We start from the raw sequence: 11,502 nt of genomic DNA, 5'->3' as shown, positions 1-11,502 counted from the left end.
CGAAACCCCCAGTACCGAGAGCCACGATACGGAAAACCTTCCAGAGACGCCGCCGCCGCCAATCCCATCTCGGGGGACTCAGGAGATCGCCTCCGGTACCCTGCCGGAGAGGGGAATCATCTCCCGGAGGACTCTTCACCGCCATGGTCGCTTCCGGAGTGATGAGTGAGTAGTTCACCCCTGGACTATGGGTCCATAGCAGTAGCTAGATGGTTGTCTTCTCCTTATGTGCTTCATTGTCGGATCTTGTGAGCTGCCTAACATGATCAAGATCATCTATCTGTAATGCTATATGTTGTGTTTGTTGGGATCCGATGGATAGAGAATACTATGTTATGTTGATTATCAATCTATTACCTATGTGTTGTTTATGATCTTGCATGCTCTCCGTTATTAGTAGAGGCTCTGGCCAAGTTTTTACTCTTAACTCCAAGGGGGAGTATTTATGCTCGATAGTGGGTTCATGCCTCCATTAAATCTGGGACAGTGACAGAAAGTTCTAAGGTTGTGGATGTGCTGTTGCCACTAGGGATAAAACATTGATGCTATGTCCGAGGATGTAGTTATTGATTACATTACGCACCATACTTAATGCAATTGTCTGTTGTTTGCAACTTAATACTGGAAGGGGTTCGGATGATAACCTGAAGGTGGACTTTTTAGGCATAGATGCATGCTGGATAGCGGTCTATGTACTTTGTCGTAATGCCCAATTAAATCTCACAATACTCATCATATCATGTATGTGCATGGTCATGCCCTCTCTATTTGTCAATTGCTCGACTGTAATTTGTTCACCCAACATGCTATTTATCTTATGGGAGAGACACCTCTAGTGAACTGTGGACCCTGGTCCATTCTTTTACATCGAATACAATCTACTGCAATACTTGATTTACTGTTTTCTGCAAACAATCATCATCCACACTATACATCTAATCCTTTGTTACAGCAAGCCGGTGAGATTGACAACCTCACTGTTTCGTTGGGGCAAAGTACTTTGGTTGTGTTGTGCAGGTTCCACGTTGGCGCCGGAATCCCTGGTGTTGCGCCGCACTACATCCCGCCGCCATCAACCTTCAACGTGCTTCTTGGCTCCTACTGGTTCGATAAACCTTGGTTTCTTACTGAGGGAAAACTTGCCGCTGTACGCATCACACCTTCCTCTTGGGGTTCCCAACGGACGCGTGCTGTACGCGTATCAAGCTCTTTTTCTGGCGCCGTTGCCGGGGAGATCAAGACACGCTGCAAGGGGAGTCTCCACAATCCAATCTCTTTACTTTGTTTTTGTCTTGCTTTATTTTATTTACTACTTTGTTTGCTGCATTATATTAAAACACAAAAAAATTAGTTGCTAGCTTTACTTTATTTTACTATCTTGCACTCTATATCAAAAACACAAAAAAATTAGTTACTTGCATTTATTTTATCTAGTTTGCTTTATTTACTACTGCTAAAATGAGTAATCCTGAAGTTGAAGTTCGTTCGTTTAAGCAACAAGGGGGAGAATGTTTAAAAGATGCTTTGTATAGAATTAGTGATGCCCATAATAGGTGCACTAAGAAACACTCCACCACTATCCTACTCAGGAATTTTTATGTTGGTTTCTCTAGCTGGAATAGGTATGTTCTTGATTGTCTCGCAGGGGGTAACTTCCTATGCGCTCCTGCTTTAGAAGCTAGTTGCATTATTGAGAGTTTATTTGGAATACCACCTGTTGATGAAGTTAAAATTGAAACCTCTCTTGAAGATGTTATGAAAAAATTGGAAACCATAGAGAAAAATTTCCCAAGTGTTGAAACTAAATTGGAAATGTTACTTGATAAAACTGATGAACTTGATAAATCCTTAGGAGCAATTGATGAAAGAATTAGTGTCCTAGGAACTTGTGTTGTCCATGATAATCAAATCAATAGGATTGGCGAACTTGAAAAAGCTATGGGAACTTTGGGTTCAACTTTTTCTTCTCTTAAGTTTAAGGAGAAAGCTTATGTGGGTAAGGAGCAAAAGTTTATGTATGTTTCTAAAGTGCCTAAACCAAAAAAATATTATTATAGGCCTAAAATTGACAAAGCCCTTAGTACCACTACATATGGGGGAGCTTATGATATCGATGCTCCATCCCTTGATAATACTTGATACACACTTTCTGCGCCTAGCTGAAAGGCGTTAAAGAAAAGCGCTTATGGGAGACAACCCATGTTTTTACTTCAGTACTTTTATTTTATATTTGAGTCTTGGAATTTGTTTACTACTGTAGCAACATCTCCTTATCTTAGTTTTGTGCATTGTTGTGCCAAGTAAAGTCTTTGATAGTAAGGTTCATACTAGATTTGGATTACTGCGCAGAAACAGATTTCTTTGCTGTCACGAATTTCGACCTGCCTCTTTGTAGGTAGCTCAGAAAAATATGCCAATTTACGTGCGTGATCCTCAGATATGTACGCAACTTTCATTCAATTTGGGCATTTTCATTTGAGCAAGTCTGGTGCCACTTTAAAATTCGTCTTTACGAACTGTTCTGTTTTGACAGATTCTGCCTTTTATTTCGCATTGCCTCTTTTGCTATGTTGGATGAATTTCTTTGATCCATTAATATCCAGTAGCTTTGTGCAATGTCCAGAAGTGTTAAGAATGATTATGTCACCTCTGAACATGCTAATTTTTATTGTGCACTAACCCTCTAATGAGTTGTTTCGAGTTTGGTGTGGAGGAAGTTTTCAAAGATCAAGAGAGGAGGATGATACACTATGATCAAGGAGAGTGAAAGCTCTAAGCTTGGGGATGCCCCGGTGGTTCACCCCTGCATATTTTAAGAAGACTCAAGCGTCTAAGCTTGGGGATGCCCAAGGCATCCCCTTCTTCATCGACAACATTATCAGGTTCCTCCCCTGAAACTATATTTTTATTCCATCACATCTTATGTGCTTTGCTTGGAGCGTCGGTTTGTTTTTGTTTTTGTTTGAATAAAATGGATCCTAGAATTCATTGTGTGGGAGAGAGACACGCTCCGCTGTTGCATATGGACAAATATTTCCTTAGGCTTTACTCATAATATTCATGGCGAAAGTTGAATCTTTTTCGTTAAATTGTTATATGGTTGGAATCGGGAAATGCTACATGTAGCAATTCTAAAATGTCTTGAATAATTTGATACTTGGCAATTGTTGTGCTCATGTTTAAGCTCTTGCTTCATATACTTTGCACCTACTAATGAAGAAATACATAGAGCTTGCTAAAATTTGGTTTGCATAATTGGTCTCTCTAAAGTCTAGATAATTTCTAGTATTGAGTTTTGAACAACAAGGAAGACGGTGTAGAGTCTTATAATGTTTACAATATGTCTTTTACGTGAGTTTTGCTGCACCGGTTCATCCTTGTGTTTGTTTCAAATAACCTTGCTAGCCTAAACCTTGTATCGAGAGGGAATACTTCTCATGCATCCAAAATCCTTGAGCCAACCACTATGCCATTTGTGTCCACCATACCTACCTACTACATGGTATTTCTCCGCCATTCCAAAGTAAATTGCTTGAGTGCTACCTTTAAAATTTCCATCATTCGCCTTTGCAATATATAGCTCATGGGACAAATAGCTTAAACACTATTGTGGTATTGAATATGTACTTATGCACTTTATCTCTTATTAAGTTGCTTGTTGTGCGATAACCATGTTCATGGGGACGCCATCAACTACTCTTTGTTGAATATCATGTGAGTTGCTATGCATGTCCGTCTTGTCTGAAGTAAGGGAGATTTACCACTCATTTAATGGTTAGAGCATGCATATTGTTAGAGAAGAACATTGGGCCGCTAACTAAAGCCATGAATCATGGTGGAAGTTTCAGTTTTGGACATATATCCTCAATCTCATTTGAGAACATTAATTGTTGCTACATGCTTATGCATTAAAGAGGAGTCCATTATCTGTTGTCTATGTTGTCCCGGTATGGATGTCTAAGTTGAGAATAATCAAAAGCGAGAAATCCAATGCGAACTTTCTCCTTAGACCTTTGTACAGGCGGCATAGAGGTACCCCTTTGTGACACTTGGTTAAAACATGTGTATTGCGATGATAATCCTGGTGAGGGCACTATTAGTATACTATGCATGAGGCTTGCAACTTGTAAGATATAATTTACATGATACATATGCTTTATTACTACCGTTGACAAAATTGTTTCATGTTTTCAAAACCAAAGCTCTAGCACAAATATAGCAATCGATGCTTTCCTCTTTTAAGGACCATTCTTTTACTTTTATGTTGAGTCAGTTCACCTATTTCTCTCCACCTCAAGAAGCAAACACTTGTGTGAACTGTGCATTGATTCCTACATACTTGCATATTGCACTTGTTATATTACTTTACATTGACAATATCCATGAGATATACATGTTATGAGTTGAAAGCAACCGCTGAAACTTAATCTTCCTTTGTGTTGCTTCAATACCTTTACTTTGATTTATTGCTTTATGAGTTAACTCTTATGCAAGACTTATTGATGCTTGTCTTGAAGTACTATTCATGAAAAGTCTTTGCTTTATGATTCATTTGTTTACTCATGTCATTACCATTGTTTTGATCGCTGCATTCATTACATATGCTTACAATAGTATGATCAAGGTTATGATGGCATGTCACTCCAGAAATTATCTTTGTTATCGTTTACCTGCTCGGGACGAGCAGGAACTAAGCTTGGGGATGCTGATACGTCTCCGACGTATCGATAATTTCTTATGTTCCATGCCACATTATTGATGATATCTACATGTTTTATACATACTTTATGTCTGTGTTATCACCAGAATTTGACCGGATCAGAGGTGGGCCGCGATTGAAGATGGGCTTGAAGAATACTAGGAGGCATTGGCGCGGCGGCACGCCGCGCCCGTGGCGTAACATCTGAATATGGATGGTAGACTGATCGTTTTACTAAGTTTGAAGCGAACATGAGCAGATCATATGTTAGGAAACAGTGGATGCAGCTGTATCATTAGCATAATCAGGCCTTTACATCTGTAGGAGGACACATGTATAGACATGAAAGGCTGAAAAGAATACAAAAGGTAAACTGCATTCATTCGCATAATCAATTCGAAGCATAGGTTGTATACAGTTTAACAGGCATAAGCTGAAAATTATATACAGGCTCATGATCTGTAGTTGTATCTCATGTTGGAAGCACCTGTAACAGCACAAAACATACCCTATGTCAGTTACCCTGAAGTGCATCTTCTATGGTTTGCATTGTTGTAGATTGGACGGGCTCTAAGGCGGGTATTGATCTGGACAGTTCTTTTTAACCTATGCTTCGAATTGATTATGCGTACTCTTGCACAACACCAAAATGGTCTTGAGCAGTACCTAGCTTAGCCCATTGAGAAGTCGTGAAAGGAGTAGCACATACTGAAACCAAAAACTGGGAAGCGACGGATCAACTGGTACGGCAGGATCGAGCACAGCAGGAGCATCAGAATGAGCGGGATCAGAAACCTGAGAATCATATGCAGCAGGCAAGGATAGCATCCACAGGCTGAACTACCTAGGTTGACTGATATACAATCTAATTGTAGCAGCTGACTGTTTCAGATAATGGTTTGCAAAAAAATGAGAAAACTAAACTGGAGAGTAAGCCTCGTCGAACTTTCAATAAAATACAAAAACATGAATGGATAAGCTCATGAAAGAACAAATTTTAAAAATAAATTAGCTTAGATCATCTTTGGCCAGATATTATAAAATCATCAAATAGAATGCAAAGCTAAACATTATAAAAGAATAATCTTCACGCCAACGAAGAACGAATATTTTCGTTGGTGCTGGGAGTGGAGGAACCTGTGGCATGATAAATGACTCGTTCAACAATACAAAATTTCTAGCTACTTTTGAACAAATTAGGCATACTGTAAAAAACAGAACTGTGTACCACCATAACTGATCTCAGTTAGAGATTTCAAAGTTCATATCAGTAGTGCTGCCACGAAGAAATATAATGCAAAGTGTAAGATTAGATTACATTAGTATCTTCATTAAGTTAGATGGTGATCTAGTTACTCAGCCGTCCAACCAAATTAGCTCGTAGCTTCTTAAAACTCCTACATTGTCACAAACAACAAAGAAGCTATGGAATTAGTTAGACATAATCAATCAAAATCAAGCTGACCTCTCAGTTCTAAATGTACTGACCTGCTCCTAAGAACGTTATTTATCGTGATTTGATCATCTGGGATACATGTTTCTAGGAGAAATAAGTGGCTAAAAATCATCCTCAAGCCTGTTTCCTGTCGACTTGCCCAAAATATTAGCATCCCTCTGAACCTCTTGCTTCTTTAGTGCCAACAGCTCATCGACGTCACCAATTCTTGATCAGAATCTGCAGGCATGTTGTTGGCCTCTACTTTGTATCTGATTAAAATCTGTACTGAATAAAGTCGCATATTAATAAAAAAAGAAGGGATAATAATTCCTTCCAGTGTGTAAATATGCATCTTTGGTGGTTCTTTGGCTAGATGCTACCTACCGTAGGGAGTTTTTTTTTTGAGACATGAGAGCTGAGATAAATATAACTGCAAACTTGGAAAAATGAAACAACACAACGTAGTGCTTCTGCAATCTGAAACAAAATAGGCACCACGATATTAGTTATCAACTGCTCCTAAGCCAAATGGGCACCGCGATGTTAGTTATCAATTGTCCGTGGTAAGAAAACGATGCACCAATGGCAGATTCAGTGTTAACTAAATATAAATGGGATGTTTTTTGACGAAAGGCAGACATGCTGCTGCTTTCATTGATCCTAGAAGAAAGTATTCCCTAACCACAAAGAATGGACCCTACCATGAATGCATGTAGATCAAAACTTACCATTGTGATGTAGATTTTCTTATACATGTGACATGGATTATATGTAAAATCAAGAATAAAACAACCCGAGCTGCAAAAGAAAATAGTTTTAATGGAAATCATGAGAAAGGAGCAGGACTGAATTGATTTTTCTCCCTTTTACTCACAATGGCAGACAAATAAAGGCATGTGTATCTAGTTGGTTATACAAAGCCTATAGAATCCCATAAGCTCGATTTTAGTGGGTGGATTCTAAGAAAGAAGATAGTCCCTATTTCTTGAACTTCCATTTCTTTGATTTGTAGTGCTACAACTGGTGGTATCTAGTTGGTTATACAAAGCCTATAGAATCCCATAAGCTCGATTTCAGTGGGTGGATCCTAAGAAAGAAGATAGTCCCTATTTCTTGAACTTCCATTTCTTTGATTTGTAGTGCTACAACTGGTGGTAACTTGTATGAGACAAAAGTCCTTTGAACTGGACAAAAACAGTACATGTGCATGGATAAATAAGCAACAAACCAACAATAGATTCACAATTTCACTATCTCTTATAACATTTAGGCATCAGTTCATACTGTAATCTGGCACATTCCCTCATTTTCAACAAACTGCAGTGAATTGCAAATATGGTAGGAAAAACTTTGACAATGGAAGTGGTCTAATATAACAACATGAGAGCGACCATAATCCATGCATACTTCGAATATCAATGTGTGTTATTCTATTTTCCTTACCCAGGGTATTTCTAGTAGGCATTTCGTCGAACATGTAGCATGCACATATGGAAAAACAGTCCCTGTTGGATCAACACAAATCTTCCGGAGAGAATCAATGGAGTGCCATGAAATCAAACGAAAAGCAATAGCGGAAGAGGGAGAGAACGGTTCATGGAGATAGTTGTTTGTGCGGACGGCGCCTCGCATGGAACTTGCGGGACTGCAATCTCTGTTCACCAGCTGAGACCGGAGTAAAAAGCATAGTGTAGTGCCCTATTGCTGGTGTGATGGCCAGCGTGAGGATTCAATCGATCTCGCTGTTGTCTTGCGAGAGAAGAAAGAAGAACAGAAGGAAACGAGAGAGAGAGAGATTCCGTTTCCAGTTTGACTTGGTTTGTTACAGCACTTGCCACCCATAATTATACTCACCGACGCACACACGCACACAGCTCTCTGGCACGCAGGCCCCCACACACCCAACCTCTAGCTGGCGCCTATACAGGTCAAGTGTACAACCTGGAGGCGCCTCTTGTGTCTACGTCTTGACCATGGTCATGACATTGCCTCCCCCAGAAGCACCGACTTGTCCCCAAGTCAGAATAGCTGGGAACCGACCCTTGAGTGTGTCCCAGTTTTCCCAGGTTGCAGCATCCTCTGGCAAAGTAGACCATTTGATAAGCACCTGTGGTAACGCCGCACCGCCCTTCTTCACCAGTCTACGATCAAGAATCCTTTCAGGCACCGTATCCAGGGTGTCTAGTGCCGGTGGGTTTGCAAGATTACTGAACACCGGTGTATGATCCGGGTGATAATTCTTCAGCTGAGAAACATGGAAGACATTATGCACCTTGGATGCCTCGGGCAGCTCTAGCTTGTAGGCAACCTTGCCTATCCTTTCCAGAATAGAGTATGGTCCAAAATATTTGTAAGCAAGCTTAGGATACGGTCTGTTTACCACTGATGCCTGTGCGTACGGTTGTAGCTTTAGCAAGACCCTGTCGCCCACTTGATACTCTCTTTCTGACCTTTTGCTGTCAGCATACATTTTCATCCTATTCTGAGCTGTGGCAAGATGTTGTTTAATGGTGTCAATCTGGGCTGACCGATCAGCCATCACACCTGCGATTGGAGAATCCTCCTCAATATCTGGCATAGCTCCCAAGTTAGGCTCATGGCCGTACAGTGCTTTGAAAGGAGAAAACCCCAAAGCTGAATGAAATGTTGAGTTATACCAGAAATCCGCCATAGGTAACAGCGCCCGCCATTGGCCAGGTTTGTCTTGAGCTGCACATCTCAAAAACATTTCAAGACACTGATTTACTCTTTCGCTCTGCCCATCCGTTTGTGGATGATAGGCAGTGGTGTATTGCAGTTTAGTACCCAGGGCTTGGAATAGCAGTTTCCAAAAATTGCTAGTGAAAATTGCATCTCTGTCAGAGGTGATGGAATGTGGCTTACCGTGCAGCTTGACTATGGAATCCACAAACACTCGAGCAACCTTAGGGGCGGTGTATGGATGTTTCAGGGGCACAAAATGGGCATACTTCGTGAAACGGTCGACGACCACAAGAATGGAGTTGGCCCCATCCGCCAAGGGTAATCCATCAATGAAATCCATTGTAATGTCTTGCCAAGCACCTTCAGGAATTGGTAAGGGTTGGAGCAACCCTGCGGGATGATTGGTAGTGTGCTTTGCATGTTGACATATATCACACTGCTTGATGAAGTCTTCCACTGCTGTCTTCAACCCTGTCCATGCAAAGAGACGTTTAACACGGTGATAGGTTGCTTGAATCCCTGAATGTCCACCCACTGCACTTGAGTGTAGTGCTGCGATTAGTTTTGTCTGAAGCGCAGCGTTGGCCCCGATCCAGACCCGACCCTGGAAATGAATGAGCCCTTGATTTAGTTCGTAGCCGTGCTCATCAGGGCTAGACAGAGCTAACTGAGTCAGTCTCGTTTGGGCAGCTGGATCCGTAGCATAGGAGTTTACTACTTCTTGCATCCATGCTGGGTGAACTGCAGAACATGCCTGAATTGTCATAAGGTGCCCAATCCGGGAGAGGGCGTCGGCAGCATGGTTTTCAGCACCCTGCCTGTAGATGATCTTGAACTGAAGTCCCATCAACCGTGCCATTGCCTTGCGCTGCAGAGGTGACTGGAGTTCCTGTTTCTCCAAGAATGTGAGGCTGCTGTGGTCAGTTTTCACCAAGAACTCACCCCGCTGTAGATACGGGCGCCAACGCTCCACTGCCATAATTAAAGCCAAGAACTCCTTTTCATAGATGGAAAGCTGCCTGTGTTGGATGCTTAATGGCTTGCTAAGGAAGGCTAGTGGATGTTGGTCTTGCATGAGTACCGCACCAATCCCACTGTCACAAGCATCGGTCTCCACAGTGAACTGTTTTTGGAAATTGGGCAATTGCAGCACTGGTGTGGTTGACATGACTTGTTTCAGGGCTTCAAATGCTGCAGTGGCTTGATCACTCCACACAAATCCTTTTTTCTTCAAGAGATCTGTAAGGGGTTTTGCAATGACACCATAGTTCCGCACAAATTTGCGGTAGTACCCCGTGAGTCCGAGAAATCCACGAAGCTCTGTCACTGTGGTTGGTACCGGCCAATCCTGCATGGCTTTAGTTTTGTTAGGATCTGTTGCCACCCCTTCACCTGAAATTATGTGGCCCAGGTACTCTAGCTTTGCACAGGCAAAGGAGCACTTGCTCATTTTCACATAGAGCTGCTCCTCCTGTAGGAGAAGAAATACCTCTCTGAGATGTTTGATGTGCTCTTGCATGGAGGAACTGTATACTAAAATGTCATCCATGAAGACTAATACGAATTTGCGCAAGCATGGGCGAAGCACAGTGTTCATGACACATTGGAATGTCGCCGGAGCATTGCAAAGCCCGAAGGGCATCACTCTGAATTGGTAGTGCCCCTGGTGCGTTTTAAATGCAGTTTTATGTTCATCTGCAGGTAGCATACGCACTTGGTGATAACCAGCACGCAGGTCGAGCTTTGAGAAGACGGTTGCACCGGCTAGTTCATCAAGGAGCTCATCGATGACCGGCATTGGAAAAACATTCTTCACGGTCATCTCGTTTAGCCGCCGATAATCAACACAAAAACGCCAACTGCCATCTTTCTTTTGCACCAACAGGACAGGTGACGCAAAGGGTGACATGCTAGGTATGATGATTCCTTCTGCTATCATCTTGGCTACCTGCCGCTCAATTTCATCCTTGTGCGCTGGTGAGTAGCGGTAGGGCCTTGTGTTGAAAGGAACAGCATCAGGGGTGAGTGGTATTGAATGGTGGTATGGACGAGCGGGTGGTAAGGTCGCAGGCTCCCCAAAGACTCCAGAAAACTCTGCCAATAATTCTTTGATTTCAGGAGGATATGAGTCAGTGTCATTCACAAGCTGCCCTGTGTCTGGATGGATCACAGCAATGGCCCAGACTTCATTGCCTTTTGCCCATTTGGCCACCTGTTCAATGGGGACTTCCCTGACGGCAACAGACGAAGCTGTAGGTACGCCATGGAGGGTAACTTGCTTCCCTTGGTAAGGAAACGACAAGATTTTCTTCTCCCAGTCAGTGTTCATGGGACTGTGCAATTTCAACCAGTCGATGCCGAGAATAGCGTCATAGCCTCCCAAATCTAACACACGCATAGGCGTAGTAAAAGTGGCGCCGTGTGACCACCAGGTGAGCGCCGGTACTATCTTGGTCGTGTACATGTATTGACCATTTGCTACTTTCACAGGAATTGGTGGAGCATCTTGTACTTCACACTGAATTCTGTTGAGCATATTTTCATTAATAAAACTGTTGCTGCTCCCTGAATCAACCAAGATCAGCATAACTTGGTTGCCTACCAGTGCCCTGAGCCTCAAACAGTTGTTGCTCTCTGAACCAGACAATGCATTGAGGGATAA

General features: G+C 42.1%; 1 long non-coding RNA gene across 1 annotated transcript; it reads right to left on the bottom strand.

Moving 5' to 3' along the window:
- Positions 1-5,061: 5,061 nt before the first annotated feature.
- LOC127341095 (uncharacterized) lies at positions 5,062-7,820 on the bottom strand. Its single transcript, XR_007875247.1, has 2 exons — positions 6,018-7,820; positions 5,062-5,407 (listed from the first exon to the last, which is right to left on the bottom strand). It is a non-coding gene; the product is annotated as an uncharacterized lncRNA (long non-coding RNA).
- Positions 7,821-11,502: the final 3,682 nt, after the last annotated feature.

Source organism: Lolium perenne, chromosome 3 (assembly GCF_019359855.2).
Source record: "Lolium perenne isolate Kyuss_39 chromosome 3, Kyuss_2.0, whole genome shotgun sequence".
Taxonomy (NCBI): domain Eukaryota; kingdom Viridiplantae; phylum Streptophyta; class Magnoliopsida; order Poales; family Poaceae; genus Lolium; species Lolium perenne.
This window is presented reverse-complemented; position numbering and strand designations above follow the sequence as displayed.